General features: G+C 53.4%; 1 long non-coding RNA gene across 1 annotated transcript; it reads left to right on the top strand.

Moving 5' to 3' along the window:
• Positions 1 to 200: 200 nt before the first annotated feature.
• LOC120324724 lies at positions 201 to 2405 on the top strand. The gene is made up of 2 exons (XR_005566242.1): positions 201 to 1383; positions 1741 to 2405. It is a non-coding gene; the product is annotated as an uncharacterized LOC120324724 (long non-coding RNA).
• The last annotated feature ends 4515 nt before the right edge of the window (positions 2406 to 6920 follow it).

The raw sequence follows: 6920 nt of genomic DNA, 5'->3' as shown, positions 1-6920 counted from the left end.
AAACAATCGGCTCCTTCTCCCAGCCCGGTTCCCACCTCCACTTAGTAATGACTGGAAGATTTATGAGGCTTTTTTAGCAACACCTGTCTTTTTGAGCTGTCGACACAACCAATTAATACTTTTAATTACCACTACAAGGAAACTAACCAGAACCTTTCTGATTTGATTTCGCCGCTGAATTTTATCCCCTCTGAAGCAGCCCCAACCGGAGGCACCGCGGCCACGGGGGGGGACTCTTTTTGCTGCAGGTTTATTTTGCCTCGGGCTGGATGGGGGTATGATTTGGTTTGGGTTTATTTCGCTTCTCTTTTCCCCTCTTCATTTGAAGTATTTAGCCATCCCTTTCTAGAAGAAAACAAAAGGGCTTGCTGACGGGACCCCAGAGCACACAAGTCCTCCGGCTCCCAGAGAACCAACCTTTCGCACTGGCGGCCCCGGGGACGGCAAGGGAAAGGCTGGAGGCACCAAGCACCGCTTAGGCAAAAGTTACCATAAATAGTGCGAGAGGGGGCCGATCTGGCTCTCACCGAATTCCTGGCAGTTTTTACCAGTCATTTCAACGAAAGAGCGAGCATCCCCTTTGCGGAGAAGGGAAGAACAGGGGCAGACGGCACCTGAGCCCCGCAGACCATGAGGCAGCGGGTTGAGCGCCGAGCGGGAGCCCCGCTCTCACCTCGGGCCTGGGCTATTCTCTTCCTGCACCCCCATTTCCTCGAGTATCCCTGATCTTCATCTGAATAATCCAACAGTCGAGGAGGAGATGGGGCAAAAACTTGAACAGAAAGTGTGTTTGTCGTTCAAATGGCATGAGTGCGATCAAAAGTTCACAGATGCCCATGAACGGTGCCGGCAGGGCGCCATCCTCCCTCTCTCCAGAGATGCCCCTTTAGCCATAGGGTGTGTGAGTCTGGCTGACCGCTCCCCGATTAGCCCAAAGTGCTAGGAAATGGGGCTGCCACGAGACCCCCGGCCTTATCCTGGGCGGATTGCAAAGGGCGTGATCAAACCTTGCCCCCATGTACATGTTTCACAATGCGGCGTGAAGTGGGCAGCAGCGTATGGAAATGAAGCGGGAGCACCCAAGTCGGGATGCTTAACCCTGGCCCATCCTCCGTGGACTTTTCCCTCTCCCCCCAGCCCCCAGCTAGTGCATGTGAATTGCTGGAAGTCCCTCCGACCGAATGCCGGGAGCTGGGAAGCATAAAGCAATGGTCTTTGGGTTAAACAGGCACCTCTGCCTGGTAAAACACCCCGTGCCGTTCCGTGCCTGCTCTCCTTTGTGTTATCTCTAACGCTGCCCAGGCCTCGCAGAGTTATGCCGTAAAGGCGACGTCCCACGTTAAAACAATATGAATTCGCGGACGGATCTTGAATATGAATGAGGTATGTGGTCGTATGACTGCTTTGAAGCCGTACTTCTCCGAATATGGCTTTAATTAAATGTCTTCCGGCTCTAAAAGATTACATGTTGTGCAAAATATATCCTAGCATGAAATTTACTTCCACGATACGAAATTAGGTTACTTATAAATGTCTTCATTTAAAAAAGAAAATCGCTTCTTCTCGTTCTGCTTTCTGTTTTGTTGAACAAGAACTCCAACGAGGAAAGAAGGTTGGGATAATATATTTATGGAGGCACGTGTAACAAAACCTGCCAGAAGCGGAGTGAGTGAGGACTGCTTGCTGAAATGCAGACAATTCAAAAAACAGGCAAGTTAATTCAGATCTGATTTGTTTCAGATCCAGCTGTCAGAACCCCGAAATATCTCCCGCGCCTCACGCCGCAGATACCTAACGTGCTTCTACCGGCCCCGTCCCCCACCATCCCTTCCTCCTGCGTTTATTCTGTGAGAGGGATGCTCAGAGGAGAGGAGTCAGGGCAAAAAGATGGAGAAAGGTGACGATTTCCAATAGCGAAAAATAAAAATAATTCTTGGCGGGATGGAGGATAACGTCGTGGTCACACTAGAACCAGTCAGTCGGGCAAAGCAGTTTCACTCCGCCAGTGAAACCGCTCTCGGTGTCAAGAGCTTTCCCGCTCCGTATGCTGGATGCGGGAGGAATTCAGGTTGCTGGAGGCGATGCTCTGTTCGTATGTACCTCTTTACGCCTTCAGATACGGGACCTCACCTAGTTAAGTTTCTATAGAGAGATCAGATAATGCATCCCTTCGGATTATCTTTCTAAACTGACTTTTAGATTTGGTTTTATAGTCCGTTGAGACCCTGACAAAAGAGGCTGTAGCTAGATACAGATACGAGATAAACGTATAAAGCAAGCTCATTACACCGGAATGAGTGAAGAACTCTCCTTGCAATCTACTCTAGATGACGAGTCTGCCCGAAGAAACAAGTAAAGCCGAGATATTTATTTCTTTTCCTAATAAATAAACCTCAATAACTGCATTGACTTTGCACGATGTTTACTACATTTCCATTCAGTGCTTGGGTAAATGCATCCCTAAAGGCAGAGTAAATAATTGCACTGATCTCAACAAGGGAAATGTGTAGACATTTGAAGTGTACTAAAAATAAACGAAGGCGAAAGAGACTGAGGAGAGAGGACACCGCGCTTGTTTGCCGTAATTAAAGCCTCTGCTTTCGCTCTCCGGATTCCGAGACTTCCCGACCGCAGCCGGGGTGACACGTTTCCCGCGAATGTCGCCGGCACAGCACACGAGTGGCCGTGGGGAGCCGCGGCTGGGCTCGGGAGGTCTCGGCGCGGCGCTTGGCTGGGAACTGAGAGTGGCCGCTACTGCAGGACAAATTGCAGCCTCTCTGCTGACTTAAAGAGCCTCGAGTTTCCATTCGCCTCTGAGCCCTTCCAAGATGGGCACTTAAGAGCGGTGGTGGGTTGGGTTTTTTGTTTTCTTTTTTCTTTTTTTTAAATTAGACTGCATCTTCTTCCTCTGCCAGAATAAGGTTTTTATTTAATTGTTGTTGTTTTTTTCTTTCATTTGAAAAGAAAACAAAACAACATAAGTCCCCGCTAAAACCAACATCTGCTTCAGCAGCACTCGGGCAGACGGGGACGCCTGCCAAGTGAAAGCCTCACAGGCGGCGGTCTGCAAACCTGCGACTGCATTCGGGGAGGTCCCCTGAACCTCAGAGGGGAAGGTCTCCCCACACCGCTGCCACGTAAGGCTCCCAGCGGAGAGGCGAAGGAGGCAGACTCTCGCTCAGACTCTTTACGGGGATCACGTTCGCCGTATGGGCAGAGCGGGAGAGACCTGTCCCCAGTGGTTCAGTTAAGGCGGTGTGGGTGCACACCTGACCAGGTGCGAGGAGAGGCGGGCGGCCAGGGCCTCCGAGGGAGTTCCGTCCTCCAGCCGGGCAGCCACTCGCCTGAAACCTGATTGCATTTTAAGGCAGGTATCTATCCTCCCCCACATATCCCCCAACAGGGAAAACAACTAACGACAACATCACGACAAAACATTAACCAAACAAAAAGCCCCAGTGTCCGATCCTCTGCAGAGCCACACATTGAATGAATCTGCCTGTAAGGTTTTAATTACAGCCAAAGGCTTCGCTACAAATCTGTACAAGAGACAGTGGCTGGTTCCCTCTGGATTTTTCCCCTTCTGACTCCTATTATTTTGACCCAGGCTACAATATAGAGAGCGGCGTGTGTGATCCATCTGCAAGGCTGGGCTGGGGTTTACCCTCCCCCCCCCGCCCGCTTCCCTGCCACTTCCTTCACACTCGCGATATGGAGAGCCATTGACGCCTGCCTGTCTGTTATAATGTTAGAGTGGGTTGAAATCCAGAGGAGCCTCCGCTCCGCTCTTGCTCTCGCATTGGCAGCGCTCAAATTCCGCAGTCTCTCCTCAAAATGGCTCTCTTCCAGTTTGAGGAGGTGACCTCCTTTAGAGGGTGCCTTTCCTCGCCATTTTGCTACCATTTAGAAGATGGCATTAGGACATACTGGTAGAAGGAGAGGAGGACGTGTTTTGGGGTAAATAGGCTTGAGAGACCGGTGAAAAAAATGTCATCGGCAGATGCAAGGAGGGACATTTTGCTATAGCTTCTGGGAGCTGTACATAGAGCGGGCTGCTAGGGGAGGACGGCGGCTGCCGAGCCGAGCCGTGCCGGGCAGCTGCCCCGCACACCCGCGAGGTGCGGTCGCGGACACCCGCGGAGCGACGACGCGCGGGGCGGGGGCGCAGATTTGTCAGCCACCACAGCCGAGGTCCAGCGGGGAAAGTGCCGTGTATCTGCGAAGCGAGCCTCTCCGCAAAAACGCGTCTGGAGCGGATCGCCGCCAGCAGGAATATTTTCTGGCTTTCCGCTTCTCTCAAGACTTTCCGCACACACCTCTGCCGGAGAATCCCGTTCTCTCCCGAGCACCTTTCGATTGCTTTGTGGATTCTGCATTGTTGCTAAAAAACCCAGGAGATCCCGCACTAATCTTTGCCTTCCCCCCCCCCCCGCATTTCTCTGACGCACCAAAAAAAATCGTGTTTCAGGATCCGCTTCATGCACATGCATGGGCTTCTGGCGGGAAAACACACATAATTCCTGAAATAAGTTTCTCTCGGATCTTCACAGCTACTCTGACCAGTGTGAGACAGAAAGCACTCTCCCGGACCCTGGTGTGAAATGGGGAGAGGGGATACATAATCCCAGAGCGCAGCCTTCAGCTCCTTCTGCGAGAGCATCTTGGAGGAGCCTCGCCTGAGGAACAGCGTCAGCTATCGCACCCCTCCCCACAAACCAAAAAACACGCTAAACAACCCGAGAGAGGGACTGCACTTGCAGAGCCCACCCTTGCAAACACCACAGCAGGACTTCCCGGGAAGGGAGGGGATGAGAAACAGAACGAGAATGTTTGTTTTCCCCTGTTGTTATTGTTGAACGCATGAATGAATGAATGGAACAGAAGGTGCTCGGAGGCATATAGGAAGCCTCTGACCGCTTACATTAACTTCCTATTACACCCTAAAAATAGAACCCCGTTTCCTGTTGTTCATCAGCTCCTTCTGACTGTTGTGTCTGTTGTGTGACATCTTTCGACTCACAACTGTGCCTTCAAACCACACATACACGCTTTGGCCCTTTGAAAGTGTTACCCGCAAACATCATTAAAGCGGCACGGTTTAGGATGACACTGAAGACCGATCTCACGAAGTCACCCAGTCCCGGGGCACAAGGAGCCCGATGCGCGGTGCCACGCTCTCCGGCAGTCAGCGGAGCAGGGGAGGACCGCGGGGGAGGCGGGGAGGGGAAGCAGCGTTGCCCCCGCGGCTCTCAACCAGCCCGGGCGCGGAGAGGGACTGGCCCCAAGCCTGCTAGGGATGCAAAGGCCTCGTTGCTCTCCAGGCGAGCGAGGGTGACTTGCGGAGTGCATTTCCTGGGAATGGTAAACCGAGGGGTTTAATATTCCCAGGAAAAATTAATATTTAAACCGAGGAGGGAAGCCCGGCCAGGGATGTGCAGGCAGAGTGCGATGGTACCCACGGTCCGGAGCGGACAGGGCGCGGAGCCACGCGCAGGGCACGTCCCCATCGCCATCGGCCAGGGCTGCAGCCCAGTCCTCCGGGAGCTCAGGCTTGGCCGCGGAAAGAGCGGAGAAGCCAGGAAGGGGGTCACATGCGGTGAATTCCTGCTGTCTTTTCCCAGGGAGGGACTGGTGCTCACAGGAGGCGGTGCAGGGGCTCCCGCCTCGGGGCAGTCCTCAGCCGCCCCCTAACTCGCACCTTGCCCCATTCGGCCGGACTCCTGGCCCTCCCGGTCCCGCGCAACTCTCGGGAAGCTCGTTGAGGCAAGGCGGCTCCCCTCGTGGGCTCCCACCCCTCACTCGTGACTGCTGTCTGCTCGCTTTCGAAGGCACTTCAAGGCGCGGGGACTAGGAGGTGTGGGCTGCCCGTCCTCACCCCTTTTTCACGAGCTACCCACCCTGGGAAATGAGCACCCCACTGCTCCAGTGCGTCCAGAGCTAATTATTCAGGTCTAATTTCTTCAGAAAGAGGCCGGTGACGGAGCTCGTCTGCACGCAAGTCAGAGCCAGGAAGGACCGGTGCCCGGCAGCGCGGTTTTCCGGCGGGCGGGGACCTCCCGGGCGACCCGGCATCCCCCTCCAGAACGCGGGCCCAGAGCCTGCCCTACCCTCGGATAAGAAATATCCCTGCAGCTGCCGCCTCTATAAGGACGCGGCTCGGGCGCTTATTGCCCCCCACCCCGCGACTCCCGGTGGGCCTAATTAAATTGGGGCAAATTATCGGTGTGAGGCTGGACGGAGTCAACTGTCTTGACGACAGACAAGGATGTCTGAGCACCGCGGAGAAAGAGCGCCAGGTTTCCGGCTCTTCCCTCCGACTGGCGCCCACCGATGACTCGGCGGGGGCTCCGCACCTCCGCTCACCGCCATTCCCCCCGTCCCGCATCCGAAGCCCCCGCTTGTCCTGCTCGCCCCACCGCAGCTCGTCTGTCAGCTACGCTGAGCGAGTGATGCACATGTAACTCCATTTGCCGCCTATCGCAGGAAGCAGCTCCTGCAGACTCTCCCTGCTTTTTCTTCTTCTTTTTGTCTGACTCAAGGCGGCATATAGGTATTATTTCAAAGTGGCCCCCTCTCCTGCTCAACTTTTTCCCATTCCGGGGTTAGCATCCATTATGTGGCAGGAATTATTTCGAAACAAGAAAGCAACGTGTTGCAAACACTCCCCAGCCTATTTTCTGACATCTTTTGTTATGCATGCTCTTGCTGCCGGAGAAAATGCTAGTATGTGCACCTGCGAAAAAAAACCGCCTTCATGATGTTAACAGCAAGCTGGAGGGTATAAAGCAATAAAACTGCCAAATGTACCTGTTCCTATTGAGTACATTACCTACACCTATGAATAAAGAGTCTCAGTAGGAATTCTTTCCCTTCTCTTCCCCTTTCTCTATATTTTTATTCATTGTAGTTTTGTAAACGCC

Source organism: Pipra filicauda, unplaced genomic scaffold (genome assembly GCF_003945595.2).
Source record: "Pipra filicauda isolate LSUMZ 115617 unplaced genomic scaffold, ASM394559v2 scaffold66_size7647185_pilon, whole genome shotgun sequence".
NCBI classification, from domain to species: domain Eukaryota; kingdom Metazoa; phylum Chordata; class Aves; order Passeriformes; family Pipridae; genus Pipra; species Pipra filicauda.
The sequence above is the reverse complement of the archived record's forward strand: the minus strand, read 5'-3'. Positions and strand labels throughout refer to the sequence as shown.